A 13,419-nucleotide genomic window follows, 5' to 3' on the forward strand; every position below is an offset into this window, starting at 1 on the left:
ACTCCGATGTGTGATGGTTTTCTAAAGCCCCAGGTCTTGGAGTCATGACATCTCCTGGGAACCTCAGCTCTTCTTTCAAAAAAGAAGTTTCTGTGCATTTCAGTTACAAGAAAAGAACTGGAAAATATCACTGTAATTAGCTTATAAACCAAAAGGAACTGAAAAATATTACAAGATTAATGGTTAATAAACCAAACACGAGTTTGGTTAGTCTGAGCCATGACTGGGATGGGGAAGACACTGTTTGGGACTGGTGATGCTGCACAACACTTAAGGTGGTTTTGGTTCATCTCCCAGAATGAGAGGCTTAATCTACTATTTAATGAGCAGCTAGTAGAAATGCTTTGAAAAGCATCTTTAAAAAAAGGGGGGGAGGGAGGAAACTACAGGTTCCATGTCCTCTGCATTCTCAGTTTACAAGAATAATGCTTTCTTCCCTTTTTTTTCTGCCAGTCCTACAAACTAAAACTCTTTCTGTGTAACCAAAATAATGCACGTTTCTCAAAACTAACTGTTCAGCAACACCTCTGCAAGTCCTGCCATTTCAGGCCTTGCTGAGGGCTGCAATAACTCCTTTTCCCCCCTTTCTCACACTAGAAAAGGAAAACGCTGTTTAGTATAAGCAGTGTAAGGCATCTTCATTGTCCCCACAAGCAAAAATTCCAGCTCCTTGCAAAAGGATCATCATATATAACCACAACTACGCCAAATGTCTTCAGTAGATATTTCATTACTAATTCACATTTTTCATATGCCATTAACACAGCAATCATCCTTCTCAACGCATGACTGAATACAAAAGGGAATACACATCAGATTAATTCCTTTGTCCTAATTTATAACTGCCACAACTTCATAGATGTCTGATCCAAGAAACGGTTTTAATCAGAGTCCTGCAAATGGCTCCCTTTATCTTCAGATTAGATGTTTCAATTATTTTCTGACCCAGAGGACTTGGGGTACACAACAGGGCCATGCTAAGCATCATCTCCAGCTGCCACCCAACAACGTGGTGCCTCTTCTCGACTCCATGCTCCAAAGGCCAAGAACTGCAGCTCTGGCTTGGCTGGGGAGAGACTTAGTGGTGTCCAGCAACTGCTGGAACGGCAGCCAAGCATGAGGGAAACAAACAAAAGTCAACAGCTGAATGAGTCTTTAGCATACTTTAATAAGTGTGCTAAATGTCTGTTAGAAGATTGATATTTGGGACCTCCTTAAAAACAAAACAAACAAACAAAAAAAAAGAGAGATAAAACAAAACAAAAAAAGTCCATTCTGAGTTCACATATTTCGTAATATCCAACTCTTGGAATTGTTTGGTTTGAGGTTAGTCTCTATTAAACGCAAAGGGGGCATTTAAAATACAAACCAATTTGACTATACATCTGTTTTTTCTTCTTTTTTGGAAAATCATAAGTAAAACAACAAGAAGAAAAATGACACATTAATGTTTACATTAGAATTATAACATCCCTTTGTAGGGATGCACTCAGTTGTATGGCCACAGGTCAATGCTGTTTACCTAGGTCTGGAAGGAAAAAGCCAGCACTGCCATAAATGAACACATTTAAAACTGAGCCTTTTATCAGGGTGCTTTGTATCGCTTCCAGTTTGCCAACTAGAGAACACAGAGAAGTAGAGAGTCAAAGTTTAATAGCTAAGCATCTGCACAGACCTGAGAACAATACCAATATTCATTAAGAGTCCGATCTCAAACTGCCATCTCATATTTTCAAGACAAGTGCCCTATTAATACACTTTCTAACCTTAGCATAACTCTTATGTTTTCATCTCAAAGCACCCACACATACATTGGTAAAGAGTTCCCAAAATTATGACAACTACGTGCCACACACACACACACACAAATAAAAATAAATTTCAAGGAAGCTATATATTGTGCCTTGCCAACCACAGTGAATTACAGAGCCAGGAGCTGCTACAGCCAGATTTAGCTTTGTCCAAGCTAACAGGATTCCTTTATAAATTTAGCTAGAGGCACAGGCAACAAACGCTTGTGGAAATTTGAACCGCAGCTCTCCAGCAGCAAAGACTGTTCCCTCCAAGAATGAAACAGTAGCAAAAGAAGACTATTAGTAGGCTCTGATTACAAAGCTTTCAAAACACCTATAAGTCATCACATTCTCTAGGCAGCATTATTAAATGCTGAAGTACCAGCAAACATTAAAAGAAAAATGCAAGGCCACAGCTGTTTCTGAGCCTGCAAATTAACAATTAAAAGGGGAAAAAGACAGCTACAGAGAGACTGTACTGAAAGCCAGATGAATGTACAGCTAAGTTTGTTTCGGGTCCTTTTCCCTCATTCTTGGAGCACTGTGGCTTCTGAAGAATGAGGAAAATGAGTGCCTCAGGTCCATCAGCCCGAACCAAAGGACAAGCTCTGAAGACTCCTCGTTCAACAAGAGGGACAAGGACCGGGACACAAAACCTGCAAAGCAGGGGAAGGGCAAGGGCAGGAGATGGGGAAAGACGTCCAGGGTCTCACTGGCCAGCAGGACACTGCTCTGCTCGGATTGCTTCTCCTGCGTCTTCCCTCCATAGAATAAACGTTCCTGCTACTTCACGAAAATATCAATCGATCTTTTTAACCCTCTTTAGGCCACGTTTATGACAAACCGATTAACATTACTTTAAAACGCCAAAAATCGAGCGGTTTTTTTGGAGAACAGTTTTCCAGAAGGTACACGTTTGCTAAAGCATCCGCACAAAACCTAAAACGCCGCGCAGTTTTATCATACGTTAAAAGAAACACTTCCTCCCACCCCAAAAAGACTCGCTGAAGTCCTCAGACCCCAGCTAAGCCCGGCGCACAGCAGGCGCGGAGCAGCCCGGGCATGCACAGGCTGCCCCTTTGCTCCGGCCGAGCGGCCAAATCAAAGTTCTCTGGTGGGCAAAGCGAAGGGCTGCCAGTGGCTGCCGCAGCCCCGAGGGAAGCCCCGCGTACGGCGTCGGCTACTGCCGGTTGCCAGGGGCGGCGAGCGGAGCGGGGGGCTGCGGGGCTCGCACAAAGGCTGCGGACACAAAATGCCCGCTCCCATGCAGACCCCCAGGGGCCGGCAGCTGGGGCCGCGGCGCCTCGCACGGGTGGTTTCGGGGGATTGTAGGGTACCGGGTGCTTCATCGACCACCCCCCCGCCCCGGGCCGATCCAGGAGCTGCCGCCCTCTCCCCAGCTCGCCCCGCGCGAACAAAGCCCCCACACTCACCGGCGACGGCAGCAGCCTCTCGCCGTCGCCTGCTTTCTTACTCGCGCTCCTCCTCCCGTTTAAAATCCAGGCGCAGGGGCGCGGGAGGTTCTTTCACCGTAACTCATTCAGCGGCGGCGCCGGGTATCCCCCTCCCAGCGCCCACGGCCGCGCCCCGGCTCCCTCCGTGCGCTAGAGCTCCGGGCAGCGGTTCGATCGCCAAACTTCCTCCTCCCGTCCGGACAGGGGAGTCCGTAAAACTCCCCTCCTCCATTCAGCTCCCGCAGCCGAGCCGCTGCCTCAGCCCCTCCCCAGGGAGGCCCGGCCCGGCCCCGGGCTGCAGCTGACTCCGCTCCCCTTTTCCTCCTCCTCCTCCTCCTGCCCCGGAGGCTGGGAAAGGGGGGAAGACGGATTAACCACTCGGACTTGTCTCTGGAGCCGAGCCAAAGAGAGCAGTCGGATTACAGCCCCGGGAAGAAGAAGGAAGGAAAAGGAAAGAAATGGGGCCAAAAATAAAAAAAATCCCCTCCTGTTTTCCACGCGGGGAGCAATCCCGCTGCTCTCAGGGCACCGACGCCCCGCCCGGCCGGGAGCCCCATCCCTGCGTCCCCGAGCTCCCCGCCGGCTCCTCTCCACCACCACGGGTATTAAATTCAGTGATCTAACGCACAGCATTCTGCAAATGAGTCTGAATTGCCAAAATGCGAAGGGGACAAGTCCACTCTGAAATACGGTCCCTAAAAAGCAAATGCAAAGCGGTTTTATAGACTACACCTGCCTCTTGGCAGTCTGCCCGGCCATCTTCTTTGAAAAGGTGAGTTTAAAGTTACTTTTTTTTAATGTCGTGTAAGAAACACACGACGAGAGAATTCTTCCTACACGTTCAGTGGTCCTTCTTCTTCTGAGCCCTAACAAAATCATGGTTTTGTGTAAAACCTTGTTCCATAATTTGTATTCAGGATAGCTCTCTTGCTTTTGTTCTATAATGTAGTTTTTTCCCTCATGCTAATATAAAGCACGTGGAATATGAGGAAATTTGGGAGGTTAGAATAGCTCATAGTTTTAAGATGTCAAAACAAGTAATTACAGCAGTAATTCAAAAAGCAGGAAGTTTCAGTGTTTGCCCTCATCCTACCTGTTCTCACTGGAATCCTTAAAGAATAAAAAAAAAAACAACACAGCTCTGGCAGGGTCTGTTTTTTGCATCATTATTTCAAAAGCCCAGAGCTCCTTCCCAACAAGCACATTGAATACACTTCAGACCAGTGCTGAATTTTAAAATATTAACACATTTATGAATTAATTTGGCCATATTTCAAACTGGAAGTTTACATTCAAATAAGTGAGACTAAATTAGCTTCTCGACTAAAGAAAAAATAAAAGTGCTTTAATGACAGCCATTCTTACACATCACACTTATGCAAGTTGCAGAATTAAGGGATAGTTCTAACCAAGGCGTAGGTACTGCTCCACCCCTCCTTCCTTGTGAACCATCACCATCCTATCAGGCAGGAAAGGCAGCTCACAGAAGGCTGAGCTCCACGGTTAATATTCTGGAATGACTCTCTACAAAGCCACTCACCAGGGCAAGTAATTTCAGATGTGACTAGTAGCTGCACTAAACCCAGCCCACTGGTCACAACCTCCTGCACTCCATGGCTACTACATGGCTACTCTGTGTGTGAATTCAGCAACAGAGTACACATCCAGCACTCTGGCCTTGTGCAGGGGATAAGAATTTGGCCTTTGTTTGTACACCAATTCAAATTAAAAAAAAAAAGGCAGAAAAAACTCTCTGTGAAACTACTGGGAAAGAAGCATTTGTAACTCTCTCCCATTGGGAGAATCAGGGAATGCTTTTCCTTTACGAATAGATCTTTGAGAGATGATAATAAAACAAACTACTGTTTGATGCCTTTAACTCGGGCCAAATTAAAACAAATGAAAATGCACGCACATCCCCAAATGGGAAATATAAGAACAAAACCTCCAAACCACAGAGTATTTCAAGTTCCTTTAAGAAACTGTACAGTCTCTGCAAATATGTTTTAAAGGCCTGCTTGATTTTTTCCATATGGAGTTTGTTTTTCCTCAGTGCTGTGACTAACAGGAAAAATCTTCAAGAGGAGAAGTCTCTTCCTCTCTCTTCATCTTTCTACCTCCCTTTCCCCAAAGGACTGATCATGAGCCAGTCTGGTTTCTGTTTGCTTATGCTAAAAATAGCGTTCCAATGGACTGACCAAATACCTCCAGTTTTATGTCAACTGACTGATAGCATAGGATCATTGTTGCAGAAAGAATGATAGAGCTTTAAAGGTCAGGCTCTACAGTACTGTAATACAAAACAGTGTATCTGAAGAACCACCCAATTTTTGAGGAATTAGATGCATAGACAAACAGTGGGAACTCTTATTTCTGAAGGTAATCCAGGTGGCTATTGGTAAAAGGGCACAAGTGACAAGGAGACTGGACGCAGGTGAACAGTTCACCTGGGTATTGCCTGTGCACCACAAGGCCTGTGGCACAGGCGAGAGCACACATGTCATGGGGGGTTCCCAAACAGCCTGCTCTGCCACCCTCAGCAGCACTCCTGTGCACAGGCAAGAGCCAAGCCTCTGCTCTCCCACCTCCATCTTTTTCTACTGACTTTCATAGCATCTCTCATGCCCTCATGCAGTAGGGCCTCTGCCTTCCCCTCACACATGAGGTGGAATCCAGCTCCCTACATCAGCTCTTCACCTCTGTCCCTCCTGCTGCCCTGCAGTCAGGAACTTGCACCACTGATGAGTTTGTATCTTCCACACGGGTGGTCAGGACTTGCTTTCACAAACCACTTCAAGGTGTTTTGCTTACTGTGGTTGGGGATCTGTAACCTAACATTATTTTTCCCTTTGGGATTTTCCTTTCTTCAAAGAAGCCTGCTTAGATCAACTAGTCTACCAATAGGTTTGTACATATACATATGATCTCAAACATCATAGCATTTCTTTACATCACCAGGACTGGATTTTACCAGTCATTGTGTTAATGTTTTTCTCATTTTGGCTGTGACTCAGCAGTAGTATAAGCAATGCTTTTAAATGTACAGAGATCTGTGTCACTTCAGATTTACTGACTGATGATGAATTTCAGCATTCACTTGAATAGAAGCACAAGTTTATCTATTCTGAATTAGAATCTGGGGAAAAAAAAAAAAAAAACAACACAAAAAACCATATGTTCCTACAACCCTACAATAGCAGAAAACTGCTACTTGTAAAGACACCCTAGACACACAAAAGACACATCCCAGATTTGATTGTTTGGTGAGAAGAGGGATCTGTAGAAGCAAGCAGCTGCATCTGTGCCATGCATGAGAGTGTAAGGCAGGGAAAACAGATGTAATCTTAACCTGGGCACTCCCCAGTCAGCCTAAAAAAAAAAATCTGCAATGTGATCGTCACCTAGCATCCACATTTATTATTCCACCCACGATACAATTTAATTGGCAGGCACAGGTACACTCATTTGCTTTGCAAAGCAATGTTATTAAGTGTGGGGTTTTTTAGAACTAAGCCCCTGTTTAATAAAACACACTCTTTCATGTAAACTAATGCCGAGGAGCACACAACCATTCCAGTAATTATGTGTTCCGGTAAAATAATTAATATCAAATAAAATGCTATCATGCCTACTTATGCCTGGGTCCTGTAGGTATTCAATTACCTCCAAGTTGGTGAGATACCTGTATGAAAAAAGTTGGAAGCATATTTAAGTCTTCACAGGAAGAGCTGCTAAAACTTTTAATCTCAGCCTGCAAAGTTCAACATGTCTTACTCCTAATCTTACCACAAAGCTTAAGTGGAAGTACTTTAAAAACCAGATGACTTTGCATGGCATTTGCCTTGGGAAACAAAAGAATGGGAGTAAGATGAAGAAGTTTAATGATTACAAGTATGAAGACTGTCAACGTAAGAGCAAGATACTGTACAGAAGGAATTGACTGAACTTAATCTTTCTAGGGAGAAGGTTTGATTCCTTCTTTGTCTGGGAATATTTCTCTGCAGAAGTAAACATCTTGCTTTTCCACATAGCAGTATTGCTTGCATCCTCCACAAATACAACTGTATTTCATTTTAAAAATCAAGCAGACTAGCTGCAGTTTTCATGAAATAAACTTCTGGTAAATTCAAAAGCTAGCACAATTATGTCATCGGCTCAGGTCTCAGATTCCTTAAGCACAACCTACATTTCATTACGGTGTCTCAACCATTTCAGTAGATAATAGCTTTCTACAGTTCCTATCGATTCCAGAAAGTTTTTCTGCTAGCTTATTCCTGAAAATCTTTCAATCTACACCCTTACAAACAAAAAAAATGTTTCAGTCTTACAAGGGCTTATCTTCTTCCCAATTAAGTTTTCCTGGGAAGATTTTAGGTTATAAGGTTACAACTGAGCAGTTAATTTCAACCTTGTGGACAAGGACAGCCTTCAGTCACACTGCTCTGGAAACAAAGTCACCACTAGTTCCATACTCCTCGTATCCAAGCCCCCAGGTAAGGATGAGCCATTACATCCCCTGCAGGATGCTTACCCCTTTTCTCTTGCCAAGACACTAAAAACAAGGCTGGAGCAGGATCCCAGCTGTTCCCTCTTCTCTGTTCAGTTGCACAGACAGGTTACTGGGCACACAGGAGGTGCTTATTTCTCAAAACTCAGCTGCCTGTTTTTAGCTTAAATTGATTATTCAGAAAAAGGGTATTAAGGGATGTCACAAGGAGGCCTTTGGTTTGTATGTTTAATTTAGGGGCTACAAGATCATGCCCTATAAAAGGGTCTTTTCTTGCTGCATGCTTTATGGTGAAATCTCAAATCTCAGGCCTTAAAAACACAATACATTAGAATTGCTTTAAGCAGCAACTAGGAGTTACTTTGCAGCACTGCTAATAGAGGTTGCCCAGATGGCAGATGAGCTCATCTCATTACAGGAATCCAACTTCAAGGAAGCTCGTCAAACATATAACCACTAGTTTCTTACGGCTCATTTTGGTTGTTAAAAAACTTTTACCACTTAAATGAAAATCTTGTGGTTCTCTGCTTTCAGCTGTTCCTTTTAAAGCACAATGCTCTGCAATAAATAGACTAATTGTTTTAAACTACTATCTCAGTAATGAGTAATAACCATGCTTTTTTACAATTTTTTTATTTTATTTTTTTTACCCAATAAACTAAATTCAGCCCCTGGCTAACTGCTCTGAGAACACCAACCAGTCCCTGGAGTATTTCTCTCAAGCATGACTGCCCTGGGATTTCCCTTGCTTTCAGACTGGTTTGCTGCCATCAGAGCCACAATCCTTGAGCAAGTGGCTTGCAAGGGCAGTTCTCTGGCCATGCATTGGAGAAGATCCCGAGGGGAAGATGTCAAGAGGGAGCTAAGAGGACTGTAATCTCCTTTGCTATATCACTGTCTAATGCAGCACACTTTTCTAGTCACCCATCAGATAACTGGTGTGCCACTGTACAGCCACCCCAACCCCCATCAAAGCTGCATCCCATGCTGTCCTAAGCCACTAGCACAGCAAAAAGCTATCTGGAGGAAAGACTTTCCTATGTCTAAGTGAATTCTAGGAGTGGCAAAAGCCAGCAGGTCACAGGCAGCAGGCATAATTTAACACAGCCCTCAGGCAGCTTTAACTTACACGGAAAAACTCATGCTCAGCCACTGTAGACCGATCAGGGGAAGGTGATAGATCAGATGCTATCGAGCCAGAAAAAAGATTTAACAAACCTGCTCTGGTTTCATTCTGCACATATCTACATGAGTGCAGACAAGGCAGGGGAATATGAAGTCCCAAAGCTTTATCAGGAGTTGTAACCATCAAGGCTGTTAACCCCTAAATGAGAACTTGTGTTCACCTTGGTTAGTACTAATCCAGAAGAAGGATGTAAACCCTGAAGTGAAGATCTGTCTTTGACAAAAAGACAGGGAATCTCTTATAGTTTTTACAGATCTTGCTACCTACAGTATGGATGCTTTTAATTATTTAATAGTTGCATATGGTAATGTAAAATTAGAAGAACTTTAAACAGAAGAGGGAAAAAAGGCAGTACCTCAACCTCAGATAAGCGCAGTTGAGTGCAGAAGAGAGACCTCAGTGAAATAATGAAATAAGAAAGAAAAATAGAAAAATAAAGTTTTAAAAAAAAGGCAGAACAACAACAACAAAATTCTAAAGTGTTCTGTTTATTATTATATGTGATGTTAATTTCTTTTATTCAATGTCAAAGGTTAGCACAGATGGCTGATATAGGAGGACAACCCAAAATTAAAGCCAGAAAACACATAATTTAGAAAAGGCAATATATTGCAGCATCTTGTAAATACATGTTCACATGACATGGCCTATATTGGTTATTCTCTCTCTGGTCACAAAGCAACTATCTATATAGAATGTATGAAATTTAAATGTTAATGTAACAGAAAAAGTGCCCGATACTTCTGAGGCATAACTGAGTATCGGTTTTCAATATTTCAAAAGAATTCCAGCAGTCAAGCAGCCAGCACACCGCATTATTATTATTGTAGATGCAAGAGTTACCAAATAAAGTCACATCACGAATTTGCATATTTGGAAATAGCAGATCAGAGACTCCCAAAGTTTTCAGAGTCTCCCAAAGACAGCGATGCCCAGCTTTCACTGAATACTGTTAGTAGATTTCTGTTCTATCTTGAGATACAGCAGATTAAATCACTTTCAGTATATCTTTTTACCTAGCCACACACAAAGCAACTGATGCAAGAAAGAGACAAAGGTCTCTTCCATTTCCTTAAGCCTTCAACAACATGGTACATCTGGCCCAGGACAGTGTCCCACTGCATCGCTTTGACCGAACAAAAAAGCCAACTAACACATCTGTGAACTGCCTGTAAATCTAAGCAGCTGTCTTGTGAGTCATTTCAGGACTGGCTAATAATTGAATAAACAATTGCAATTGTGCTCCATGAAACTCCCATGTTTTCTTTCAGTCTTGGCATCTCCTCTCATGAAAGCTGTACAAGTTAGGGTGCAACCACACAAATGCAGTCAGCTATGACAATGTTTACCTAATACCTCTAGTGTACCAGCCATCATGATACACATCCTGCTTCTGGGCAACTAAAAGTAATAATTTCAAAATATTCCAAATCCAGTGATCAGAAACTTAACAGTGTGACATTTTTTAAGACATTCAGATAAAAGTGTCATTTAGTATTTATACTGCAATAGTGCTCACAAGGCACAGTGACCAATGCACTGAATGCAGCACGTGCAGAAAACGAAAAGGTGATCCTGACACCAGACAATTTACAACCTAAGTTGTGTTGAGTGTGTCCTGAACCTTTGAGTAAACATGGCTTTAATTTCAATTGGAAAGGAGGTATTTTTTTCTTTTTTTTTTCTTTTTTTCTTTTTTCTTTTTTCTTTTTTTTCCCTAGATCAGTGATCTTCATCCTATCATCTACCTTTAGGAGACCTTGAAAGACAGCTGAGAAAAGGAGGCTTACTTTGGTAGACTTAGATCCATTTTACAGGGGCCTACAAATTTGAAACAGATTGAAAATACTCATCTAGATGGATTTGTAAAATATGCGTGGAATTGCATTCTAGTTCAATTATTTGATGGGATTATAACCACACAACTGGCTAAACGAGAGAGGCAGTCACTCTGGGAAGTGTGCTGAGAAAGCCTCTGAAAGGGGACAATATTCCTGAGCCCCACTGACTACTGCTGCCTTCCAGCAAAGGGCCACAGACACATCTGTGCAGACTGAGCAGTTAGCGGCAGCAACTGGAAAAAAGCTGAGAGAGAAGGGCCTAGGAGCCAGAAGATCTCGCCTTCATTCTGCAAAGTGTTGGAAAGATTGAAACCAAGCTCTAATGTCTGTAAGAATCTATATATTTTACTAGTAGATGCAGTTATTCCTGTTAAACCTCATGAGGTTTATAGGAAAAATCTGCAATGCGAAGATCCTCTGCTGGTGAGCAGATAGCTTTGCTGCTGTGATTAATTCGGCCTATGTTAGCTTTGCCAAGGCTATAAACAAAGTTTCAGGCTGTTTTATTGACACAAATACTGCTGGAAAAAGCTCTGACACCCCTCCAGCTGCACATTTCTTTTCACCTACAAAACAGTGCTCTAGATTACACAAGGCTTGTTCATTTATCTAGGAAAAAAAAATGCAAGAGTGCTTGTGCTGGGGGCTAAAATTGCTTTGATACCTAACAACTTTCTGGTTTGCCACTCCTGGAGGAAGGTTGTCACAGCTGTGCTTCCTAAAAGACAACCATGTCAGTGTTGTACACTACTGCACTCTTAATAATAGTGTATGTTGATAAATTCAGGAGATATCACAGTAGAGGAACAAATCTAAAAGTGCAGGGACAGCCAGGGGCGAAACAGAGTCCCAGGGCTGACATAACAAAGAAAAAAAAGCTGAACAAGGTTGGCAAGCTGGTAAATTTGGTTGTGTTGTTTTGTTTGGTTGGGTTTTGTTTGTTTTTAACCTGCAGAGTGAAGGTCTTTTTTAACAACAACATGTTTTTATGTGCTCAACAGATATTACAATTATTTTTCTGAATCTTATGGACTGGTATGAAATAAAACTGTTTCACTGAAAAGCCGTATGTATAGATGTGGACACTGTTATTTGCTTCTTTGTATGAAAGCAAGTGACTCACAGAGATCTTTCTTTGTCTACCGTACAGCTGATGTGCATGGTAGACAAAGAAACACTTTTTCAGCATGTTTCTCAGAATGAGGTCCCTTTTGACAGTAGTTAACAAGCAAAGGAACCTCTTTGTTTAAATCCACATTAGAGGCAGAACATTTGTCTTTTCTACCTTAATTGCTTGAAAAATGTAAAGTAGTCCCTTTTTCTACCTTTTTTTGCTTTCATTAAGAAACAAACAAACAAAACAAAACAAAACAACAACAAAAAGCCCCCCATTTTTATTCTACCTTTCATTAGGCCCAGGACCATCTGTTTTGACAGAATGAGTCTATAGGCATATTATATGCTTCCACAAAAACAAATTAAGCCAAATGCTTGTTAAAGTCAGTTGTTCCTGTCTGGAGAAAAATTATTTAACAACTGGAAAAAAAAAATAAGAGGATTGTCCCATAACACTGAATATTTTGAGCAATCTGTCTCGCTCTACAACCTACCCTTTTGCCACCTTTCTTGGTTTTTAAGTAATTAGTGGGGATCTTGAACTGATCATGACTATTCTGTCACTTCATTCATTGATTCTCTGGGCCAAATTGGTTTGCACAGAAGCAGAATAGAATTTCAGAAGTAACCATGAAAATGGAATAAACGTCCCCAGAAAAAAAAAAAAAAAAAAGAGACCTCAGATTTTATGTTACTTTAGCCATCTTGTTTCTTTTGCATATTAGCAAATAGCTGGTACCGCGTATTACAAAGAAAAAATACTGAGTCCAGAAAACACTGTGCTGCAAGCAGGTTTTCCATGTAGAACACACTTAATGCACGAAGAAAGACACTTAAATACTATAGCAGAAAGGTACTGACGGATTAGAAATAGGCTAGGCTAAGAAAAGGGAGGAAAAACCTATCATTTCTGACCTGCCACATATGGCTTTTTGCAAGGCTGGTCTTTCGACCCAGGAAGATAGTCCAAAGCAGAAAAAGTAGCACAGAAAACCCCCAGATTTCAAAAGAGCAATCAGAGAGAGATCGCGTACACACATCCTTCCTTTTGAGTAGACTTCCCTCAATATTGCCTCAGCTGTGTGCTGAGCCCTCATGGAAGTACTTTTCTTTTTATTAAAACAAGTAATAAAAACCTTCTTCTTCATATTTTGGAGCCAGGAACTCTCCCCAGTGCCAGCAGTTTCCAAACCTTTTATCACATGAGCCCCTCCCTGCTTCAAGCAGATTTTGCACTGAGCTCTGCTGTTGTTTCATGTCACTCCATGAATGGGCCCTGGGGCGCCCTGCAGTGCTGGAGATGCTCATATGCCACGTCCTGACTGTTCGCCACCCAACCTGACGCCTTCTGGGCCTCAGCTTCGTGCAGGTTTTGTACCCGCCTTGAGTGGGATCTTTACAGATGACAGTTTAGGCAGTACTGTTCTGCCTGAAGCCCGTCAGTCATTAACGTGCAGTCACTCATCAAGTCAATCTCTGCCCGAAGAGAGTTCTCAGCACCTCCAGGCTGAATGGGGATATA

At 42.4% G+C, this 13,419-nt stretch overlaps 1 protein-coding gene and 1 long non-coding RNA gene across 8 annotated transcripts in view; one reads left to right on the forward strand and one right to left on the reverse strand.

Annotated features, from left to right (window-relative positions):
* PLEKHG1 (pleckstrin homology and RhoGEF domain containing G1) overlaps positions 1-13,419 on the reverse strand; it is a 143,806-nt gene that overhangs the window by 127,611 nt on the left and 2,776 nt on the right. For 2 of the 7 annotated variants that reach the window (XM_065057429.1, XM_065057427.1), the window contains exon 1: positions 3,227-3,467. The exons of 1 other annotated variant lie outside the window; for it this stretch is intronic. The gene's annotated coding sequence lies outside the window, so the exon portion shown is untranslated. Of the gene's footprint in view, positions 1-3,226; positions 3,593-13,419 lie in introns of those variants that run through there. 4 more of the 7 variants (XM_065057424.1, XM_065057425.1, XM_065057428.1 and 1 more) reach the window with 4 other exon arrangements.
* The window catches only part of LOC110362802 (uncharacterized), a 38,275-nt gene continuing 28,564 nt past the window's right edge, over positions 3,709-13,419 (forward strand). The window contains exon 1 of the long non-coding RNA XR_010471433.1: positions 3,709-4,019. This is a non-coding gene — a long non-coding RNA (uncharacterized LOC110362802). The remainder of the gene's footprint in view (positions 4,020-13,419) is intronic.

This window comes from Columba livia, chromosome 3 (assembly GCF_036013475.1).
Source record: "Columba livia isolate bColLiv1 breed racing homer chromosome 3, bColLiv1.pat.W.v2, whole genome shotgun sequence".
NCBI classification, from domain to species: domain Eukaryota; kingdom Metazoa; phylum Chordata; class Aves; order Columbiformes; family Columbidae; genus Columba; species Columba livia.